The following is a 24,647-nucleotide window of genomic DNA, read 5'->3' on the forward strand; positions in this document are numbered from 1 at the left end:
TTTGAGACAAACACCCCAAGCTTTTGCCATACTCACAACCTGTATGCACAAAAAGCGACAGAGTCATGACTAGCCTTGGGCAACACAGTAAAAAGGGAAAATGAAAACATGAAATTCAATATAGCATGATGATAACATAATTCCAGACAGTCAAAGAGCAGGCAATCTGAAAAGGACATAATGGGGTATTTATCGCAGAATTGAAAAGTCTCCATTTTTATAAACTGTAAACAGAAGGCCTTGCTCTGCAGATGGGTTGTAGCCATAGAAACCCACCATCTTGTTTGTATAGAAGTAGATTATTCATTTGTGTCATCAGTTAATTGTGTCATACAGCCACTCTGATTACACAAAATTACTTTAAAAATACAGTGTTTAAATTTTAATTGCCATAGAAAGCTGTAACATAAAAATCCACAGTACATGTTGCACTTACTTGACAGATCTACTCATGTTATGATTAAGAGCAATAATTTACTCAGATTTTATCATAATGTTTTCATGCCAGTGTCTCTTCAGTGTACATATTGAGACTGATTAAGTGACTCATCTGAAATCCAGCCTATCATTTTCCAGTTATGTTTAAGCACTTCTCAGATAGAGAGGTGCAGGGGGTGAGTGGAGGAAACATAGCACAATTGTAAAGTATAAAATACAGAAGTTATTAAATCTATTTCGGTATCTTGTTTAAAGGGAATATTTCTTAACTGTTGTCTTTGTCCTTCTCTGTCTCCCTCTCTCTGTCCCTCTCTTCAGGAGTCCCTGACTTTGGAGCTGTGTGTTTTCTAGTGTGCAGCTACTGGTCCTACCAACCTGCCCAATGTTTTGTTGTTGCTTTTGTTGCTCTTTTCTTTTCTCTCCTCACTTTCCACTCAACCCAACCGGTCAAGGCAGATGGCCGCTCACCCTGAGCCTGGTTTTGATGGAGGTTTCTTCCGTTAGAGGGAGTTTTTCCTCTCCACTGTTGCTTAGGGCTTGTTTAAGGTGAATTGTTGGATTCTCTCTATACATCTTTATGGTCTTGACTTTATTCTGTAAAGTGCCTTGAGATGACTTTGTTGTGAATTGATGCTATATAAATAAAGTTGAATTGAATTGAATTGAATTAAATCAGCAGGAGAGGTGTAAGCAATGTTAGAAATGACTAGTCAATTAAAATCTTTATAGATAATTTAAGTTCAATTTTAAGTTTAAAAATAAATTTTAAATGACACAAAGCCATTGTAAGTAAAAGTGTTATATGGTCTCTCGTTTTTTGTCTTTGGCAAGAGCTTGATGCCAGCGTTTTAAATAATTTGAAGCTCTACACTTGCTGAGTGCAACCTCCAAGTTTAGTACTGTCAGCATGGCTTTAATTAGAGAAGTCCAGGTCTTATGGCAAAGGTTTACTTTAGAAAAATATCTCCCCATCTAAACAAAAACAGAATGTAATACTATAAGAACAGATGCCCAGTTGTTAGACAGTATTGAGTTTTAGAAATCTCTTCAAATACTTACTACTGTGGCTATAAACATTAATTTAGCTCATTTTCTAAAGTAAGTGATTATAAAATATCATATCAATATCAATATCAATATCGTAAATACAGTACAACGTGCAGAGAAAAACATATCATGTCCCTTTCAATGGACGCAGGATCTGAAGGGGTTTCGTAACAACACACAAACACTAAAATAATATTTAATGTGCTTCATAGTGTTACAGTGTAAAAAAAAATAGGCTGGATGTAACAATCAGTTGAACCACAATTGGCAGCAATAACATCAAACAAGCACTTCCTCAAATAGTAGTAGATCAGACCTATACAATACTCATGCCATCTTTCAAAACAATCTTTCTGACAGAAGAATCGTCTATTGCCTATTATCTGTTGTTATCAGCATCACAAACATTTACTCGAAATCCTCCTGACATTCAAAATATTTGAAAAAGTTTTGAGATATTTAATAAATATGCGCTTTAATTATATTTTTAACTATGCTTAGGTACTGATAAACATTTTTTTAAAAGGTAGCATGATGAAAACTCTTTGCATTGGAAATAAAAGGCCCAATGACATCTTTTCCCAGAAGTCTCATAAACTAGCAAAGACTCACAGGGACAATCACACCAGATGGGAATCTATATATTGAAGAACAATGCAAAAAAAATAATCAGAAGCAGCACGTTCTTCAATTAAATATTGTAAGGACATACATTAATAACATTTTCAATTTCCGAACTGGGGTCGAGCACACAATGGTTCTGTAATTTAAATTTTGTCTCCTAGGATACTAATTAAATATTGGCGGCCTTTGAACTTTTTACATTAATTAATTACACTTAATATTTTCCTGAATGGTATTATTTCCTAACTATTTACATATAGTTTCTGTACCTATCCATAGTGCTACACATTACCCCCACATTTGATTTAGAAAATTACATTTCTGAAAAAGACTGACTTTGATGAAAAAACATTATAATAAAGACATATGCCAAAATCAGTTTGCCTCGTCTAGCATATTCATCCATCCATCCATTATCTGCAAGCACTTATCCTGTTTAGGGTCACAGGGGCCTGGACCCTATCCCAGCTGTCATTGTGTGAGGGGTACACCCTGGACACGTCACCAGTGTATCTCAAAACCAACAGAGAGAGACATACACAGACAGACAACCATTCAAACTCACAGGCAATTTAGTAGTAGTTAAGTAGTAAAATAGTTCCAGTAATGTGACATGTTGACAAATGAACATCCCCCAGAGAATCAAATGGATTGCAAACCTATTCTCAGTCAAGTTATTGAAATTCATGTTTGTCTGCCTAGAATGACTATTGTCACTAGTGAGCCTGAATTAAAATTCGTTGTTTTCATCTAGTCATTCAGCCAACAAACATAGGGAAGGGCAGCTGCAGGAATACTAGATGGGAGTGAGGACGCTCAGAGAGGCAGCGAAAAAATGAAAGTGAAAGAGAAAGTGAGAGGCCCATACAACTGTTCCCCTGTGGCCAATTAAACACATCAGATATCTCGCTGCTGGAGGAATACAAATGAGTTATGCATGACTGTGTGTACAAGTCTCAAATAATGTGAGTATTTTTGTGTAAGCGTGGCTTATCAGTAATTTTGCCAGCATGACACACAGAGACAAAGGAGAGCAAGTGAAAATGAACGTGTGATGTACCTGTTGAGGAGACTTAATGAACTGATGAACATTTGCTACAACAGTGTGCAGCTAGGAGGTGCCAGAGAGGTTACAAATTGGAGTGAACCAAGGCATGAACTATTGTGAGCATCTTTACTGTGACAAATCTGCATTGTGGCTTGATTACCTCTGCTATATCTTTCGTTTACAGAGGAATATGTAACATCCCTGTCATTATCAAGATAAAGTGCATGCCTGAATGTGGGAGGATAATGATTATAGCTGGACTGAACAAAACCATGAACTAACAAGCTGAAAAATGGGAAAAAGACTATAGGCTGCTTTAGTACATTTTTAAAGTGGTGCTGAAAAGCACACTAAAAAGAACACACAGAACTTTCTGTTGCTGGACTCAGCACTAGGACTAATAAATCAAATCACCAAAGCATTAAATTCAGCAATCGCCATGGTTGAGGAGACATACAGCCAACAAAGACCAATTTATAACTTTAGTTTTATCTGCTTACGCTGCCGACCTGCAACAAAGAGTACAGTGCACTATGGCCCCTCATGAGATGGTGACGCAGTAAGATTTTTAAGATGATTAGTGATTGTAGCTATACCGTTCAAATAATGGTAACAGTTGTCATTTATTTTTCTCTTTTTGGAAATTATTATTGTATTATTGTTACACCTAATGTTTGCCTCCAGATCAAGTGGATCGGACACATGCACTACTGAAAATGAGTGCCACTCTGCACAGTAGCACAAACTAGAAGTAGAGCTAATTTGTTTGTTGTATTAGTCTGAATGACATGAAGAAAACAAAACTGCACAAGTAACTGCTCCAGAAGAACATCATCAAAGACAGTGAAATACATATTACATCCGGTTGTTGTATGAACTGGCACTGCAAATAGTGCGTGCTGAGACACACTTTTTGGCTAAATATAGATGTCTGTAAAGAGTCCATGCCAACACCCACGGATTGGGAAGGAGAAAAATTTATGTTACATGTATAATAGAGGATAAAACAACACAGAAAGTATAGTTTATATTTAAAGGAAAGTCTGTGCAGCAGTGAACACCAACAAAGCAGACAAGAAAAAAATCGAAACACATAAAAAGATTTAATGCTATAGCAAAACCCAACTTTTGGTATAATTACAGTTTACTTTGAAACTGCACTATTCAATATTTTATGCAAGGTCAAATAATTTTATGTCCATATGTACAAGTGGCCCCATGTAGTGACAAACCCACTCTACAGTCTGTCAGCTCTATAGAGTGTTTTAATGAGACGGCCCCCTCTGTTAAAATACCTATACCTACTATGTAGATTCTCTGTGAGAGGAAGTAAAAATTACTAATCAGGACGGTGAGGTTGTTTGGTCGCTTACAAAGCAGACAACTATCCCACAAGAGAGTCCAGTGTAAAACTACTACTCTTTTTGTTGTTAAAAGTCACATACGACGTACACGATTTTTAAGGTAAACCACGACTTTGTTTTTAATCACTTAATTTTTTTAATTTTCCTACCCCCAAACCTGATGTATCTTCCCTAATCCTGACCAAATTACTGTGTTTACACAGCTTTAGTCCTGTTTTTTTAAATGTTCAAAGCAAAAACTAGTGTAAAACTAGATGCTATTTTGGTGTTACTGCAAGCAGCAGCATCCAGCATTTTGTTGCCTGGCACCAAAAAGGGTTCAGTTTACAGCAGATGCCTGCCTCCCTACATGGCACCAGTCTTTCAGTTCCCGTATTCATTACTTGCATTACTTTCAAAATTATAAATGTCAAAATCCTTTATCATTACAAGAGTCACATCATTTGAGTTTGACCTCACCCTAACCCTCTGCCAAATTGTATTTTAGACTACAGAAATGCATAACTCTGACAAATTGATACCATATTTGTCAGAGGGCCTTGTCCCATTTACCAAACATATTTTTACAGATTGGGTCACAGCATCACAAAAAGCGGCAATGAATCCAGTTGAGAAAGCTCTGGGCGGAAAATCACTAGAAATCACAAGCTTTTTTTCCCACATTGTCCAATCAGATAAATTGAAAGATTTGCTGATTGACAGCAGATCACTAAATTGTCTAAACTCATCATAAAATAAGCCAGGAAGTGAACATCATCTAGCCAAATTGCCTAGACGAGCTGGCTTCCTCCCCATTATTTTTGTCCTTTCTGTCACATGTACACACAGATGTCTGTTTCTGTGTTCTGCATACGAATAAGAGCAGCCTCTAATGCTCTACCAGAGCCACAGCAGGTACCCTTTAATGCAGATGTTCAGAGAAATAATGAATGCTTATATAAATGTTTAGGATGTTTAATTAACTAGTGGTCTTTAGTTCGGCTGAGGACCATAATTCAATGGTTGTCTAGTACTGGTAAAAAAAAAAAAAGAGGCAGCAAGCTGCTAAAAGGCTTTCTATCTGATTAGGGCGTTTCAATATAAAAAAAGGCAGCATGACGCACCTTGCATTTTCTAATCTTAAAGTGTAAAGATGTCAATGTAAATCTTTTTGTGGTTGAAAGACATACTTTGATACTATCTATAGTCAAAACAAAAACTAGAGGAATCACAGAAGACGAAAAAAAGGATGTGGATGGCAGCATAAAACTGAATTATCCTAAGGTCATACCCAATTACAGTTATGCTTCCTTGCCTTATTTTATTACGAAAAAATCTTTATTTCCATACAGTTCATCTCATTTACTGTAATGCCCTAAAATTCTCCTTTACAGAATCTCCCTGACTTCTCCCATTATCCTAATATTTTCCAAGTTCTTGCAATTTGTCTCATGGCCTGTCCTCCTCTATGTTTATGGTGTGCCACTTAGCATTTATATTTAGATTCATCCAACCTTCCTCAGTGTTGCTTTACCGCCTTAAATCTGATACTGCAAACATACAGTATAGTTGACCTCTGAGTCATTACTCATGGACATGCTCACTCTCTTCAAACGTTTGCTCACCTCACTTCTTTTTAGATTTATGAGTCGTTACATCCCATATCGGAACTTGATACCAAAGCGTTTGTCCAATCACAGGGAAAAAATGGGTGCTCTTAAACCGCACTTATAATATTTTTTACTTGACAGCTGAATAAAGGTAGCAGTAAAGTGGCCTATCACCAAAACAATCACCTCTTTCTGCTGCTCTCATCTCCTTCCTTCACTTTTCTTTTCTCTTCTGATTATCCATTGACTTATTATCTTTCTCTACTTAGTCACTTTCACCTCTTTCTGTTTTCTCATAATCTTTTTCTCCTATAGTGTTTCATTATACAGAGGCCCGTGGGAAATGGCTTTCTTTACAATCCAGCCAAAAACTTGCTTTGCATGTAAATTCTGCATCATGAGTTGAAGACTGGTTATTTTGGTATTCTTCTGTAGGGAACATAAAATAATAAGACTGTGAACTATAAAAATCCAATCCTTTGCTAGCATAAACTGAATGGATTCATACTAGCTCCTCTTGTTTCTCCTTTTCATTTTCACATCTGCCACAAGTATCGTTGCATCTTATGTATTGGCAACAACACTGCTCATGTTCACACCCAACAATCACTCTGTCATGCACGTGTCTCATGCTAACACTTTCTCTGACTCACACAGAATCAAACACTCATCGTATCTGACATACTGCCTTACATTTAAATCTCGCTGCTTATCATTCAGAACCCCTGCTGTCACACTCAGATTGTCTCGCACTAACTCGTTTCCTTCCTCCCCTTGTGCTTTTAAACCCTTGTTCTATGCTCCTATTTCAAGTTGAAGTGAGCGGTGAGTGCACTTTACAACAAGACTGATCAGTTCTATTCTTTTCAAACCTACTTTTTTCATACAGTCATGGACTAGTTTTTCTACATTGGCAGAAACTGTATTTTACTGTGAGTTGGAGATGTTGTGTTGGTGCAGTTGGTCATATTATATGGCTGCCACAAGTGGCACATACTACATTATATTGCTGTTTTTGGAACATTTTGTGCTTGACTTGCCAACAGAAATTGTTGTTAAAATTCAGATGATAAGGACTTTTTTTCTATTTTGAAAATGCACTTACTCTCTGAACCTTGAGGCTACAGTTACCTTAATAGGCCTGTAACTAGAAATACAGGATTAAATAACCATTCGCTACAAGCAGAACAAATTTAAGTGTTTAAGGCTTTTTAAATACCAAAACACAAACAGGATTGTACAATTCTGGAAAGTCTAGAAAGCGTAGAACTGAATCAGATCCAACTACTGCATCTTTTTGGCAGATCCCCCTTAGAAAAGGTACCAATCCAGACTATATAAATTCAGTTCTCCATTCAAATGAATGTCAAGGCCATGTTTTTTTCACAAAGGGCCCATGTGATGGGGTGACTGTAGCTCAGTTGGTAAGGCAGTCATCCACGGACCACAGGGTCAGTGTTCAATCCCTGCTCCCAGCTACATGTCGAAGTGTCTTTGGGTAAGACACTGAACCCTAAGTTGCTCCTGGTGGGTCAGGTGAGCACCTTGCATGGCAGCCACCACCTTCATTGTGTGAGTGTGTGTGAATGGGAATCAACGTTGTAAAGCGCTTTGGAATATATAAGTGGCCATTTACTGTGTGTGTGAATCCAGACTGCTACATACCAAACTTTTCATGTGTTCACATGTTGAAGTAGGGCTGCAAAAATGGGCATGTGGGCTGGTATATAAAGAGTTTAGAGTGTGATGTATTATTGCAATTGTCTTCAAAACTGGAAAAAAATAGAAATCACAGTGTGGAACTAATTAAACTTGTGTTTATCTGCTCTGCATATGCTAACTGCTAACATAAGTTGTAGTAACCAAGAGTTATTTCCAAGGTTAAAAAGCACATCATTAAAGCTACAGTATCTACAGCACTAAGAGCAGTGTAGAGATATTCACTTCTAAATGTTGTTGTGCGAGGCTCACTAATGTAACGAATCAGAGGTCAAACCGTGTGCGTCCCATGCTCACGGTGATCAGTATGTTGTGTGAGATTAAACTAAATTTAATACAGCATCAGTATTTAATACTGCGGGTAGACTCACTTCGAGTCAGCTACAGCTTGATTCCCTAAAGACGCTCCAGTGTTCATTTTACATGAATACCACCTTCAGCTGATTTCATTCAACCATTTGTAGGTCATTGGAGCCCTTTGCGAACCTCACCATTACTCCGCCAGCATTGCATTATCTCATCGCTCAACCATAATATTCAAATGTACAATAAATATGTACGTACTTTATGCATGACAGCTTTACTTGAATGTGAATCATGTCATAAATGCTATTTCTACTCTAATAGAAAGTCATCAGCACACTCTTTCTTGGAGTCAGTTTGGTACAGTACATTTTATATACAGTAGATTACTAAAGCGATATACCCACCTTTAATAACCAGTGTGCGTCCCACTGGGCTACTGATACACAAGAACATTTTTCTAACTTTGGATAAAAATGTTGACTTTTTCTGTGTTCTACTACATGCAGCTGTCAAATGCATACTGTGTATTACAGGGATTTCACTTTGAAACATGTCAGTTCAAAACATTACAAAGTCAACCAGATTGTTTTCAGCATTTTTAACCAACTCATAGAGCAAATGCGAGGAAGCTACAGATGATAAAACTTTCCAGAATCTGTTGTAAGATGCCAACACAATTAATATATTTTGGGTTTAACTCAGTTATTCCTTCAAAGGTGGTACAAGAAACAAAACTGTCAAAGTGCACAGATGGCGTGCCTTCATTTATAGCCATAGTGAAACCATGAACCAGCCATTTGTCTCTCTCCCCCTCATCTCTCCGCTTACCCCTGCTAGTGTCTCTGGGCTTTTCCTCAACTCCCCTCCCTCTCTGTTCTTTCCATCAGTCTTGATCCCTAAAGAGAGAGGTGAGAGGAATACAAAAGGGAAGACGAGGAAGAGAGTCCTTCGTCCTAAGGCCCAGTGCCAGCTGCTACTGCTGCAGAGACTATCCATCTAAACACAGGCAGCGATGACACTGCTTTGGGATGCAGCTCTTGATGCAAACTCTGTGGGTAGGCCTGCCATGATAAACCCTTGAGTTCTCTAGGTGCTATGTGATGCTCTATCCTAATAGTCATAACAGAGATAACTGTATGCTCCAGTCTATGCTCTCTAGACAATGTTACCATTAAATGTGCCCATTCCTTGTATTTCTTGTACACAGATAGCAAAAAGTATTTTGTCTTTCCACAATAATTTCACATTTCTGTCTACAGTAGACAAAATAACACATACACAAACTACCAACAAGGAGCCATTTTATGATACCTTACTAAAGAGACTGCAGGCTATACAATAATGGTTATTTGCGTACTTTGGGAAGAGAAGATTTGGGGAAAATGAAGAACACACAAGATTAAAATATTTAGAAGTATGGGGCTGTTCACATCACCTCTGTTTTACATTTGTTCATCTCCTCTAACCATACGGAAAAGTGGTATTATGTGACTATTACATAATCAAAGGCCATAAGCCTCGTCTTTCATCAACTCATAAGGTAAATGACCCATTTAATTATTTGTTTATCTTCTATCATTACTTTTGAGTTCTGGATAAGAATAAAAACAACAATCAATATGTATTCTAAATTGTATTCCATTTAAAATTATCAATTTTTTGGCTACTAGAAAAAGGATATTATTGGCAATATTGAGAGAGAATTGTTGTTGTTCTATATCTCAATCAACTGCTGAATTCTTTCATTTTTGTACTGTGGTTTCTGCTGTTCTTGAGGGAGGTTTAAAAGGTATGTTTAGAAAACAAGTTGACTTTCCAGCAAGACGTTTTTTTCCCCAGGTGTACTAAGGGTTATCACAAAAATCAACTTGATATATAATTATATTTATAAAAATTTTTGCTGGGAAAATATTTTTTAAAGCAGAAGGGATGGATTCCTTAAATATAACTCAATTTGCAGTATAGTTAAAGTAGTACTTTATTTTTAAGGATATAAAATAATTGCAATAATGATAATACTACCTTAAGTGTTGGTAGACATTTGTCATTGCTGAAATTAGGCAACCACTTTTATAAACTTTTTTATTTCCTGTTTTTGTCCATGTCCCACATTAAGACTTTTTAAATTGTTACTAAATTGTAGAGGCCTTTGAGTGGAACTTTCATGTTTGAGTTGACATTAAATTTCTGAGCAGGTGTTAAATCTTGCTTAATTTGGTGCGTGATGTATTTTTACGTTTTGGACTAAGTTTCTGTGTATGATTACAAAGAAAACCAACAGCAGTGACTGAAAATGAGTTGAGTGAATCATGTTGGAGTTGGAGCCAATAAATGCTAAAAAATCAGTTACTTTTACTGCAACAATAAAAAAACTGAAGATGATGCACAAGATAGTCTGTGGGACCACTGAATCAGCCAAGGCAGAGGGTGAATTTTCTCTGGTGAATTTTCTGTGCTTGTCCAGCCATGGACAGAAATGGTACAGGAAATATATGGATATTGACAGGTTGATTTTACTGTCTGGTTTGACATCTGCAACTGTTTATCTCACATCAGTGTATCCCTACAGGCATGTCATGCTACCTTGGGGACCAATAACAGTTGTTGAGGTCTGCATCAGGTGACAGTCAGGCTACAGCGTAGAGTTTAGCGTAGGGTATGAAGCTAAGTCATACCTACACTCGAGATTTGATGGGCATGTAATGAAATAAACCATAAGGCAACAACGTTGTGTGTGTGTGTGTTTCTGCTACTGTACAATTCCAAGAGAAACTTGAGTCAGCAGCACAGCTGTGTCACATTCACCAAACAAAAACACCACCCACATGCAAAACGGTGTGCATAAATGTGTCAAAAAATGAGCCCAGCTAACAACTATGATATATTATCTTTTTATTCATTTTAAAAAGACTAACAGTATTTCAGAAGGAACACGGCTGAAAGCCCATGACTTGTGTATGATTTATCAGCAATAGTTAGTCTTAAAATAAGTTTCACTGCTTAACAAAACCCTGCTGTATACAGTGCATCCAGAAAGTATTCACAGCACTTTTCCATAGTTTATGTTACAGCGTATTTCAAAATGAATTAAATAATGACAACATCAAAGGAGTTTGATTGAAATCTTGACAAATTTACAAAGAATACAAAAAGGAAAAAAAACATATGCACATAACTAATTACCGCCTTTGCTTAATACTTTGTTGAAGCACCTTTAGCACCAATTACAGCCTCAAGTCTTTTTGAGTATGATGCTACAAGCTTTGTACACCCACATACATTTTCAGGTCTCTCCAGAGATTTTCAATGGGGTTCAATTCAGGGCTCTGCCTGGCCACTCTAGCCCTCAACCCTGACCACTGTCCCAGGCCCTACTGCAGAAAACCCCCTACACACAGCATGATGCTGCCACCACCATGCTTCACAGTGGGGACGGTATTTGGCTAGTGATGAGAGGTACCTGGTTTCCTCCAGAATATAATCATCAGATTTTGGGACAGAAAGTTCAATCGTGGTTTCATCATACCATGGACTCTTGTGAGAATCCTTCAGCTATTTTTTTGCAAACTCCACTTTTATGTGTTTCAACCGAGGGGAGGCTTCATTCTAGCCACTCTTCCATAAATCACAAATAAATAGAGGGTTGCAGTGATGGTTGTCCTTCTGGAACTTTGTCTCATCTTCATACAGGATCTCTGGAGCTCAGTCAGAGTGACCATCAGGTTCTTGTTCACCTCTCTTACTGAGGTCCTTCTCCCTCGATCGCTCAATTTGACTGAGTAACTCTTGGAGTCCTGGTTGTGCCAAACATTTTCCATTTTAGAATTATGGAGGCCACTACTCTTACAAACATGAGGTGCAAAAAATTATTTTTGTAGCCTTCCCTGGATCTGTGCCTTACAATAATCCTGTCTCTGAGCCCTGCAGGCAGTTCCTTTGACCTCACGGCTTTTGCTCTGATACAGTAGGCCTTGTCAGCTGTGAGGCTTCTATAGATATGCGTGTGCCTTTCCAAATCATGTCCAACCAATTTTACTTACCACAGGCAGACTACAGTAAAGGTGTAGAAACATCTCAGCAAAAATAAAGAGAAAACGGAGGAATGAGCTAAATTTCAAGTGTTGTTGCAAAGGGTCTGAATACTTATGTACATATGACATTTTTTTTTAAATTACAGACATTTCTATAATTCTGTTTTCAGTTTATCATTTTGGGGTACTAAGTGTAGATTAATAAGAAAAAAATTCAAAAAATTCCTGTGTGAAAGCTCTAACATACCAAAATTGAGAAAAGTGGAGGTGTGTAAACTTTAGGAATGCCCTGTATGTTCATTTGAAGAGGGAAGAGTAAAGCAGCTTTAGATTAACAATTGTGTTTAGTTAGGAGCACAGAAAATAGCTCACATTTAGAGCACAATAGAGGTTTAATTTATAAAAGCCATCTGCACAAATTGCTACAATAAAATCAGATGCTTTGCAATCAGCATTGGCTACTGATAGATAATAAAGTGATAATTAAATTTGGCTCAGACATTTTGTGAATAGCAAAAAACTGCACAGAGCAATTTGGATACTGTGGGTTGCAATCAATGATATCTAAATTTTCTAGTCGGAATTTGACTGTTACCATGGTAATAACCAATTCTCACATCACCCGTCTGAGTCAACATGTACAAGTCCTGTATAATTGTTGTAATCTTTTTAGAGAAATGGAAACTTGGCTGAAGCACATTTTAAGAAAAGCTTCACATATTACACTATACACTTGAGTATTTGTAAAGTGCTTAATATTGGTTAGCATTGATTATAACACATCGAGCGTTTACTGTACAGTGTGTTAACTAGTGGTGTAACTGCTAAACCCAACCTGTTTTCATTCCTGTAGCACATGTCACAAGTGTCTACATCATTCACGTCATGAGTGCTACAGCAAAATAATGAGCAAATCTCACATTCAAGTCAGGTGGAGGTTCATAGCAAGTGGTGTCTTTGGTGTCGGGGGAAGTCGATTAACTAGGCCTCAGCCCTACAAATTTCTTGAAAAGAGAGCAGGAGGGATCCCTTTGCTCTTCTCCACTCTCTCCCTTGGGTGCACTTGCTCGCTCCACAGAGAGATGAGAGGGTGAGACGAGACAAAGACATGAGAAGGTTTCTGGGACCCAAATGAGATGAAGTCAACACTTGACAGACAGAAGCCCTGGGAACTGCTCCCGTCTGTGTTGCTGTACAACAGAGACAGACGGAAAAAAAAGAAACTCACTTCATCAAAACTTGAGGAACAGAGCCAGCAGCCTATTCTTTATGGGTAGGATTATCTAGAAAATATGAAGGAAAAATCTGTGACATTTCTGTTGACAATATGTTCATTGGTGATCATGCCATATTACTCAGATCTGTAAATGTCAAGCTACCAGTGAAGATTTTGCTTTCCAAAATAGCAATGACTACATCAAAAGCTTATTTGTGTTATTGCTTCAGGATGATAATTTTCCAAAGCTGTAAATCTGATCACCTTATTTTTATCATCTGATAAAGTTAAAGACTTTATGATGGCTGTGTTCACTACATATTCACCTAAGTGAAGAAAGGCCACAAGGTAAAATAATCTTGACAGAGGAAAGCCATCAGATGAGAAGTAAGCTTATGTGATGGATGAGTCTGCCTGCCTACCTTCCTGTTGCTAATCTGGACCAAGAGGTGTGACACATAAACACACATGAGGCGACGTACACACAATGTGCAGATGCTACGACTGTGTGGCATAAGCATTAATAAGACAGTATTTTCAATTCAATCCATATTTTAGCTTTGGCACAACTGCTCACATTTGACAGGCAGAGTGGTCCCTGTCACAATTCACCTTCCAAACTAATGTCAGAATTGCTTTCACACAATCACAGTGACATATTGCAAGCACCTGTCTGATATTGCACCGTATTTGATTAAAAAGCTACATTCTGTGCAGAAGGTTTTTACAAAATCGGTAGTTGCTTTTGTTCAGGGACATCTTAAAAAGTATTTGAGTATATCACCACAAGTGGCTAAAACAGCTATATGCAGATAGTGATAATCATGACAAGTGGCATCTTTTATTTATTATTATTTGATAATAGTAATACCTGAAATGCTGTGCAGAGCATGTCAAAATGTAGCAGAAGTTAGAAAAGAATAGGATTGGGGGTAGAAGAGTTGATTGATTTCAAGTCTCACGGTACTGCTGGTTTATTTGGACATTGTAGCTTTTAATGAAATGTTTATTTTCAGTAATTAACTCTTGTAACTGTAATTCAAATGCACTATATAACATTTATTTCATTGGCTCTTTAGGACAACATTACTTTTTCTTCCAATGGACCTTTGTGCACCAGTGCCAGTGTCTCTTAAAGATGAATTATTTTAATCATAAACTATTCTCTGCCTAAACACATTTTTCCTATATAATTACTCTATAAAGTCAGCCTAGCTAGATTAACATAATGTAGCGTAATTCTAAAATTGTAGTTAGAACTCAACTTTTCTACAATATACTTATAAGAAAACATAATACCTCAATTCTGTCACAAATTTACATCCTAACGAGCGCTAATGCTAATTGGCCAGCACATAGATCCCCAGATAGATTAATCTACAGTAGTTAAGAAGTGCATAATACAGTACATAAATAGCATAATCATTGCATAGGACAATATTCTGTTTTGTTCTTCCATGGAAATATAACTTGTTCCAAGATCAAAATAATTATTCCTGTGTATGTTTTACACAAATAAGTCACATTACGTCACAAAAGCATTGAAGCTAAAGATCTACCTTGGGAACAAATCGTTCCTAAACCTCTGGACGTATCTCAATTTCTTTCGGGTTCCAGTCACACAGCACTAAACTGAGTGGTGCACATTGACATTTTGCCAGATCAAGAAAAAAAAAAGCACAAAAAAGACACCAAGGGACCGTGCAAATATTGGGACATTCTCATAATGTATACCTTTTGGAGTCATCTGTCTGTATCGCTGCTCACAAAGGCCAACACCAACTGATTATTCAGCAACAAATACAACATTTTGTTTGTCAGTGAGCACAGTGTTCTTGTTTGGAAGCAAGTGCTTCTGCTATCAAACCTATCTGTCTTATACCCAGGATGTCTGTCACCGAAGGTGTCCTTTCAATAAAGGGAACATTGGTTTGACACCTCGATGCTGTGTGTCTGCTTATTTATATTGTGAATGTTGTGTAGAAGAATGTGTGCAATGAGCTATGCCCCACTGTGAGTAATGCCTGTGGAGAGATTTAGAGTGACAGAAAAAAAATAACCTTTTTGAGGTGTATCACTAGGATGGCATGTCTGACGAGGAGAGGAGAGAAAAGGGGTAACCTAATTTGGTTTGTGTGGTTCTGTTCAAATTCTGTCTGTTCTCAAGGTATCTGATTAACCTAGTTGAGCCTTTTCTTGATAATTTTTTACTAAAGCTCAGTTAAAAGTACCGTTCTTGGCCAAATCCCTAACCAAGACCCTTTTTCCTGGTTACTCAATGGAAGGAGCTGCAGGAGGCCTGGGGGATCAATGGTAGAGCATTGGTTTGGGAGGCAGAAGGCCGCAAGTTCGAATCCCACCCCACCCAGCCATGTCGGTCCTGGTCCTGAGCCTGGATAAAGTTTATCTCAGAGTTCTAAAGAGAATACTTAATAATTTAATAACTTGCTTTTAGTCATAACAAGTAATGTAAAGAATGGGATTTATAGGTGTGTTGCTTTTTAAAACTGTGTGTCAATTTCAATTTGCCAAAGATGAAATTCAGTCAAGTTCTAGACACATTAGGTCACAAGAAAACTCAAGCAGGACTTGATCATAGTGTGGACAGCCACAGCAAAATATTTAAATACCATCATAGATTGTTTTTTCATTTTTGTGAATTTTTGAAATGAAAAAAAAATCTACAACCAAACAAAGTTAGCATAATACTCTCTGAAGCCACCATATCAATGACAATATATTTTAAAGGGGCCTGTATTTAAACATGGCAGCACAGGGGTGGAGTGATTAGTGCCGCCGCCTTATAGCATAGCTGCCTCTGTGTGCAGTTTGCATGTTCTCCTCCAGAGTGCAAAGACATGCATTTAAAGTTAAATGGGTGACTCTAAATTGCCCGTGGGTGGGAATGGGTTGTGGTCTGTGGTATGATCTGTGTATGTCTCTCTGTGTTGGCCTTGAGATAGACTGGCAAGCTGTCCAGGGTTTACCCACTTGCTCACCCAATGACAGGTGGAACAACAGGTGGACAGGTGACTCCAGCCCCTACAAAAGTGAGGTCTGAGAAAATGCCATTTTAATGAAAAATGTAGGGCAAAGTGAAAGCTTTATGTGCTTCAGAATATATACACTATATTGCCAAAAGTATTCGCTCACCCATCCAAATAAATGAATTCAGGTCCACAAAGCAAGGTCCATAAAGACATGGATGAGTGAGTTTGGTGTGGAAGAACTTGACTGGCGTGCACAGAGTCCTGACCTCAACCCAATAGAACACCTTTGGGATGAATTAGAGCGAAGACTGCGAGCCCAGTGTATTATGTATTTCATAAACACACTCCTAAACCTCGTGGAAAGCCTTCCCAGAAGAGTTGAAGCTGTTATAGCTGCAAAGGGTGGGCCGACGTCATATTAAACCCTATGGATTAAGAATGGGACGTCACTAAAGTTCATATGAGTCTAAAGGCAGGTGAGCAAATACTTTTGGCAATATAGTGTATATATTTTTTTTTTATTGTTTTAGAAGCACTTTAATAATTTGGTTCAAAACTTTTAACTTTCAAGCAGCACAAATGGTGGTACTTATGATGCATAGACAAAATTAGAATGTCTATCTTATTTATCTATTCTATATATTACATAGTGATATAAAACGTGGTGATTATATTATAGTTGTATGTACAAAGGTATAATGCATTACATTTTTTTTAATTGACCCACCTACATTCATGTACAGAAACTAAACTCTGAAACAAAAACAAGCCTTTACAGTTTACTAATCAAATCGGACATATCTGCAGACACGGTGACAGACTAAGCACAGAGCCAAGAGGTTGCTAATAGGATTCTTAGCCTTAAACACACACAAGCTCTTATTATACTCCAGCAACATTCTGAGAAAACCAAGAACAGATTTGAAATGTAAATCCCTGTCCTTCTGTCAAATGCCACAAGCCTGCTCGTGGGTCTTTGACTGGTCAACCACAGCAACATTTACAGTCAGTACAAAACCTGTTAATGTGATGAATACAAAGCATTTCAGGTTTATATGGTTGTTTCAACTCTGAACACAAATTTAAACATCTACAGTACAGTAGGTTTAGCTATATATTTGCCTTAAACGCTTATCAGCCACAACATTAAAAGCAACAAGTGGCTGATCTGTGTATCTTTGTGGTAAATACTAGCAAGACATATTAAGGATCTTAAATAATGCAAACTAAAAATGTACCAACCTCTGCAGCTAATTTCCCTCTCTTACTCTTACCAGTGTCTTCCCCTTTACCAACAAGGAGAAAAACTGTGTACAACCCAGTTCTACAAAGAGATGTGTGATTAAGGTTATCCCCAAAAACTTTGGCTGCAAAAAAACATTGTCTCTGAGGTGAATTATGTGGTTTGTTGTAACTAAAAGAAAAGATGAATCAAGTTTAGCAGTTAAAAAAAATCAAAAACAGACTCAAACCTCCCAAACACTAAAGAGTTTTCAGGGTACAGTCTGTGTGCAAATCTGGCCGTGACAGCAAATTTAGTGCTTAATGAGCTGAAGAAATGATTTAATATGCCTCCAGTTTAAACACTGCCTTCAGTTAAAAGGCCTCCAGTGAAGCTAAGTTTATGGGCCTTCATGAAAGACTTGTGATGGCAAAGGCAGCGCACTGATTTCACATGATGGTGGGTACAAACCACTTCAGCCTATGAAAACAAATGCAGTAGCACAGAAAAGAACGGGACATGACAGTTTCATTTTTTTCCCTTGGTAACCAGACACACACACCCTAAAAGCTTACCCAACAGAAACCTAATTGTAACCTTAACAGCCTTTTGAAATTGTGAGGAAATAAATAAAATGTCCTCACTCTGTTAGAAAATGAACTTTGTGGTCCTCGCTATGTAGCAACACACACAGTCACACACACATAATCCCATCATTTTAAACCAGTTACAGTAACTGTATTTTATTGTCTTTCTCACCCATATGCACACATACATGGACACAGACACACACACAATCCTATCATTCCAAACCACTTAACTGCCTCATACATGTTTAACGCCTTTATTCACACGGGTATTTGAATCCACACTTAAATTCACTTAGAGTGAAACCAAAGTAAATCCTGCACTTTTCATTGCACTGTGCTGTTATTTATAAAAATTAATAGAAATCAATACAGTCTGGCTTTTGTTTCTGTTAATCTTTATTTGTTCACTAAACCATCATTGATGGTTACCTGGTGTGGTTGTTGGTCTAATTATTTTTCCAATAAAAATCACACAGCTACTCAAATACTCGCATTACACACGAAATGTATGTCAATTTATTTCCGCTGTTGGTTACTAATAATTGGCTTCTAAAATAATAATAATAAAAGCAAATACAATCACAGATGGATGATCGGGAAATTTTGTGTTAACAGAGCAGGAAGTGGGAAACGCCATTAAAACAATGCATTGTAAAGATTCAGACAAGCTCACTTTAAGTGCCACAGACAGAAGACAGCTCTTAAGTTAATTAACTGAATGCAATTTAGTCAAAACCATTTTTCTTTCTTGCTGAGAGTTAGTCGTATTCATGTAAGCTTACTGCATCTCATGGGATATCAAAAAGACTACAGGAAAATAATATAAATATTTTATCTTTTATTAGCAGTTCTTTTTCTCTATTTTTAGGCTATAGCTCAAACAAGGACGTCCTACATATGGTATAAACAGTTGCTTCACAAAGTATTACCATACATTTCCTTTTTGCACAACCAAAACTTGAAACCACTAACATCTTCTTGGGTCAGTCTCTATAAACTGGATAAGAACTGCTATTTGCCGATTGCTCTGCAGAGGTTATGTGGGTTCTTTAGGTCTGGACTTTGCCTGGACCACTCAAGAACAATCAGTGACTTGTCCTGAAGTCACTTCAGTGTTGTCTTTGTAGTAAGCTTCAAGTCACTCTTGAGCTGAAAAAAGAACACCCACCCCAGTCTCAGATCTATGCACCCTGGAGCAAGTGTTCTTAGTACTTCTTAGTACTTAGAACTTCTCTGTATTAGGCTGCATTTACCCCTATATCTGCTGTTGAGATGTACCCCCACAGGAACATGCTACCACTGTTACACTTCAACATAGAGATGGTATTGGCCAGATGATGAGCATTACCTGGTCCTTTGAGTTGTGCCCAAAAAGTTTAATTTTCATCAGACCAGAATGTATTTTCCTCTTGCTCTCGGACAAACTCTAAGCAGACTGTAGTTTCTGTCTAAACACTCCACCCCAAGGAGCTGATTGATGCAGTGTTACTGACATGTTTGTCCTTCTGTCACATTCTCCCATCTCTGCAGAGAACCTCTGAAGCTCCGTTATGTCGTTTTTTCCATGCATAGTACCGGTTAAACTTGACTCAAATTGACTCTGCTCTGCTCTCCTCCCGTTTGTGCTTTTCCAGTGGGCGAAAGTTGTGGATTGTACCTGCTGCCTGGTACTTTCTTGATATCACATTCACTGAGGTTCCAAGCAAACTGAGGCAATAACAAAAGGTGACATGAAAACACAGATGAGAATATCAATTGGTCAGAAAGAAGAATCACTGCCACGCCCTTTCCACAAATCTAACACAATGCAGGAAATTCCTACACACATTTAAAGCAATAAACAACATCGCCAGGTGTGTTATACTGTCAGGCTCCCTGGTATGAACATACTGTAAAAGCATGGGATCGGCCTAATGGGACCATGTTACATTAATCAAAGTTGCTCAAAAACTATTAATAATAATATTAAAAAAATCAGAACCCAGAAGGAATTTATATTCTTCTTCTCAAGTCAAAGTAGTTCTGTTGTGAGCTTTAGGGCTGAATGGAGAAGAGATTCATACCAAAATTTTAAAAAGAGGGTAGATGATACAGCAATGATTTCTGACAAATGAATGAGGCTTCTCTGGCTCGCTAAATAATGGAAACATAAATTGGGTCTACAAGCTGAAGACTAGCTCAACTAACGCAGTGTTATGCTAACCCATGCCAAAATACATTGTCTACACAAGCAGAAAATTAGAATTTAAGAGGTTTAGGTGTTATATTGACCTGCTTTGTTGAGGCTGCATCTGAACCTCTTTCAAAGCCAGGGAAAAAAATCCAGAGTGGGATTTTGAGCATTGTGTGCAATGCACTGGATTCACATGGTATAGGGCTCCCCCCCCATTCATTACCAACAGTCCTATTTAAAACATATGTACTCAAAAAAGGATTACAAAACTAGTCCTTAAAAGGAAAATTCTATAAGAATGTGTTTTTGTGAACGGGAAGAAGTCCTCTGTCATAATAAACATAATGTAGTGTTGAGATATTAAGGGTGGTTACAGTCTACTAGTGATTAAACCAGGAGGCCAAGTTGAAGGTTATGACACTTCTCACAACAGACGGCAAAGCAATTGTGAAAATGTCCCTGCTTGCATTTAAGCCCCATGGGTTTTCTTAGAATATGAAGTGTTGCTGTGCCTCTTTTAGAAATATGCTCACACGGGATGAGAAGAAAGGGTAGGTGAAGTGGTAATAATATAATGACATTTAATTAACTTCTTAACTTAACTTAACTTTTTTTTTTTTTACCTATGAAGGTAAAGGACATATTTATGACAGCTTTTGATGGATTAGGATGGTTAGGATTGTTACTCCATTGTTGTCATTAATATAAACAGTGAAGTGTCTTATCATACACACACAGTCCTAATAAAGCAAATTAGTTTAGGGGTGTTTACTGTTGCTTATTAAGTTATTAATATTTAATATTACAGATGAATACTTAAGATTAGAAATTAGATTCATTAGCTATAGGACATATCTGATTCCAGGGTGCTTTTCTATTATATTATTTTTTTATTGTTTATTAATTTCACTCTAGATATGACCCTTTCAATATAATTTGTACCACGACTATTATAATAACTATTATAGCCTACATTCACAAGTTATCCAGATTATCTTTTATATGCAAGAAGTACCCCTGGTAATGTTACTGTGAAACAGCAAAATGTTTTTTCTTTTCTGTGCTCTATACCGTTGTAAACTAAATTTCTTTACTTTTAAATTGTTGCTTGGGTGAAACTAGATGTGAAAATGTCAGTGTGGGTAGTAGGAAATTAAATGATCATTTTAAACAAAATTGTTGGTACCTTTCCATGAAAAAATTAGAACTTATATTTTTCTGTAATAACTTGAGACTTATAAAACAAAGTACAAAGTTAAGAAATAAGACTTTGCTATTGGTTTTTCATGGAATTGAATTTCTTCATAATATAGTAAAAGGCCAAACCACAAACCACACATATCCAATCCAACTTTCCAATTATTTCTGATCTTTTCTAACAAACATGTCTAGGCCTTTTTTATTTGTTCAGAGAACAATGTTTCCTTTTTCTTTTTTTTGTAGCAGAGTGCCAAAAAACATCATCCATGTGTGTTATAATTACTTAATTATTCTTATAATAATCAACATATTAATCATTACTGAAAACAGCCATTACAGTCATAGTCAACAACTTTAGAAAATGTGCAATTAAAGGTTTTGCAAGCCACTGACATCAATAAACAAAATGCAGAGCGAAGAGAAGCGAATCTCCCCTTACAATCTTCCCCTCTTTTCCTGAGCACCTTCATCTACTCTACCCTTCACGGCACTTCGACTGGCGATGTCTCTTAGCAACGCCGCCAGGCAAATCAATGGAGGGGAAAAAGAGAGCGACAGAGCAATGAATGAGGAGGGTGAGAGGACAAAGGGGGGAAGACGTGGAAAGAAGTGGAGAGAAGTGGGGAGAAGTAGGAACAAGGGCAGATGGGTGTCTAGTGTGTAATGAAAAGGAGAGGACAGGGTAGTGAAGTGCAGAGTAGGAGAGGTGAGAGACAATAAATACAAAGGAGGAAAGGTTGGAAGAAGATGGGGGGGGGAGAGAAGGTGGGAAAAAGGAGAAAACAGTGGGTAAGAAGCTATTTAAAGGATGCTTAAATGTCAGGCAGTAGTCATGTCAATGCATTTCTTGTCATTTGGGACCAAAATTTAAAAGATAAATTGGACTCCATTAGCAGATACTTTCTACATCCAGGAACATACTTCAGCTTAATATGAGTTTAGCATTGAAAATAAAAATACAAGGAATTTAGTTCCCCTGAGTATAATCCCTGAAACACATTTAAATCTAGTTGTATGTCATTTTTCCTGTAACTATGTTTTAAATGTTGAGAGAGAAAAAATAAAACTACAATATTTACGTGGTATTCGTTAAATGCTTTAAAGGTAAGTTTCCTCTACTTCATGTGAGTTACATACTGATTTCCCTGTGGAGAAATAAGCCTAAAGAGTTGGACATTGCCAGCCAGACCACCGTGTCAACCCCGATGGCCTCCGACAACAGCAGCAGACACTGGATGTGGAGTGTGATGCTCTTCATCATTACGCCACAACAGAAGCACTGTTTGTCCGGCCAGTGTGTGTGTGTGTGTGTGTGTGTGTGTGTGTGTGTGTGTGTGGTTGAGAGAGAGAGAGAGAGAGAGAGAGAGAGAGCGAAGACCAATTGGAAAAATACAAACGTTGTTTTCAAGGGCTCACCTCGCTGTGTGTGTATGAAATCCCAGTTCTTCGCTGTTTTTAGGGACCGGTCCTCTTCGGTCTTGATCGCCGCCGCCGCCGCTGCCTTACTTCAGGCTTTTATTTAGCGGTTCTCGACGATCATGACATGCAGTCACGTTGTCTGAATATAAATGTGTGTGTACTCTTTCTGGATTCAGAGCCAAACGAGCAGCGGAATTTTAATGGACCTTGGCTTAAAAATAAAAAAACCTATAGCGGTCTCACCCGAGCTGTAACACAAAACCCACGGTACCAGATGTTGAGGAGGCTAAATGAAGCTAAAATGGCAAATCAATGATGAGCTTGTGTCCGATGAGAGCAAAGACCAGACTGTTCTCCAGCTCGGCCCTCAGCGGCGAGGCAGGTGGAGCAAGAGGCGGCGTCGGTGGGTGTCTTCCTGGGAGGGATGGTCCTCACAGACCCCGGCGACCACCGCCGTCATGCTAACTAGCATAAATCTACAACTTCCTGTTCTACCTTTCACAATTAAAAAAAACTTATGACTTAAAAATTATGTTGACAAAATTACATAAGATGTATATGCAATATTTGTTTTAGTTTTTTCATCAAAATTGTAATTTTTGCGGGTTTTACATGATTTTATCTAATTTACCTTTATTTTATATTTGCTATATGAGATATGGGCCTACAGGAACTCCCTTATATCAAATAATTAAAAACTTTATAAAGACGGAAAAAAAGCGAAATATAGGACATGCCCTCACGAGTAGGCTACAATTCCATCTGCATCAACACATATTTATAGGTTTCGGTACATACACGGGCACAAACAAATATACATTTACAACAACCTATATACACAAATACTATGTTGTGTTATGCTTGCTATGTTCTTCAATACCGTAACACATCAGCAGTGATTTCTTCTAAAATACCACGCTATTTGTTTGCATAATGAGCAGCCCTAACTCTTATTCTGAAATGACACTCACTTACGGATCCATTCGTGAAATGATGCTCGTTACACAAAGGGAAATTCCCATAGCAGATGCGTAAACGTTCCTTCAGACATTTGAAACAGTCTGCATTATCTCCGAGCTCCAGCTATGTATTTTGAATGCGCTTCAATTAAAACAGGTCATTATTTTAAACATATTCAATTTTTCTCCAGATTTTTTGCTTTTGTTGATAGTTTAGGGGAAGTTAGTTTAGGGGAAAATGATTTCAGAGAAGACCTAACCATAGCCTGTGTAATCAAGATATGAACTCATCTGAAGTCACTTTATGTTCTCTGTATTTTTCAGGACAAAGGCAAACCACCACCTGTGGGACACTCGCATCTCTCTCCTTCCCTCCTCCTATCCTTGTTGCATCCAAAGTATTTTGGTATTTGTAGGTTTTGCATACACTGCATTGTTAGGGACTAATTGCAAAAAATAAAAACTCATGAAAATGTAATACAAACACATCTTTACAGTGCTGAAAAAGGTGATGAGTGAAAATGTTCAAGCTTTACAATTTATCTACTAAGAAACCACTTTAAACCACAGAATTAATGAGAAAAACAAGTTATCCATTCTTCACATGGCACATAGGATTAGTTACTTGTCTTTAATCAAATTCTGTATATTTGTAATGTAATAGTATATAAATTAGTTATTACATACAACCAGATGGTTCATGAATCCTCAA

The 24,647-nt window shown here is 37.5% G+C and overlaps 1 long non-coding RNA gene across 2 annotated transcripts; it reads right to left on the reverse strand.

Moving 5' to 3' along the window:
• LOC137125126 (uncharacterized) lies at positions 1 to 23,446 on the reverse strand. Of its 2 annotated transcripts, none has more exons than XR_010914090.1 (3): positions 22,974 to 23,446; positions 21,997 to 22,210; positions 1 to 19,891 (listed from the first exon to the last, which is right to left on the reverse strand). It is a non-coding gene; the product is annotated as an uncharacterized lncRNA (long non-coding RNA). The 2 variants fall into 2 exon arrangements; XR_010914091.1 differs by having other exon boundaries at positions 21,951 to 22,210.
• Between the last annotated feature and the right edge of the window lie 1,201 nt (positions 23,447 to 24,647).

The sequence above is a fragment of the Channa argus genome, chromosome 4 (assembly GCF_033026475.1).
Source record: "Channa argus isolate prfri chromosome 4, Channa argus male v1.0, whole genome shotgun sequence".
NCBI lineage: Eukaryota > Metazoa > Chordata > Actinopteri > Anabantiformes > Channidae > Channa > Channa argus.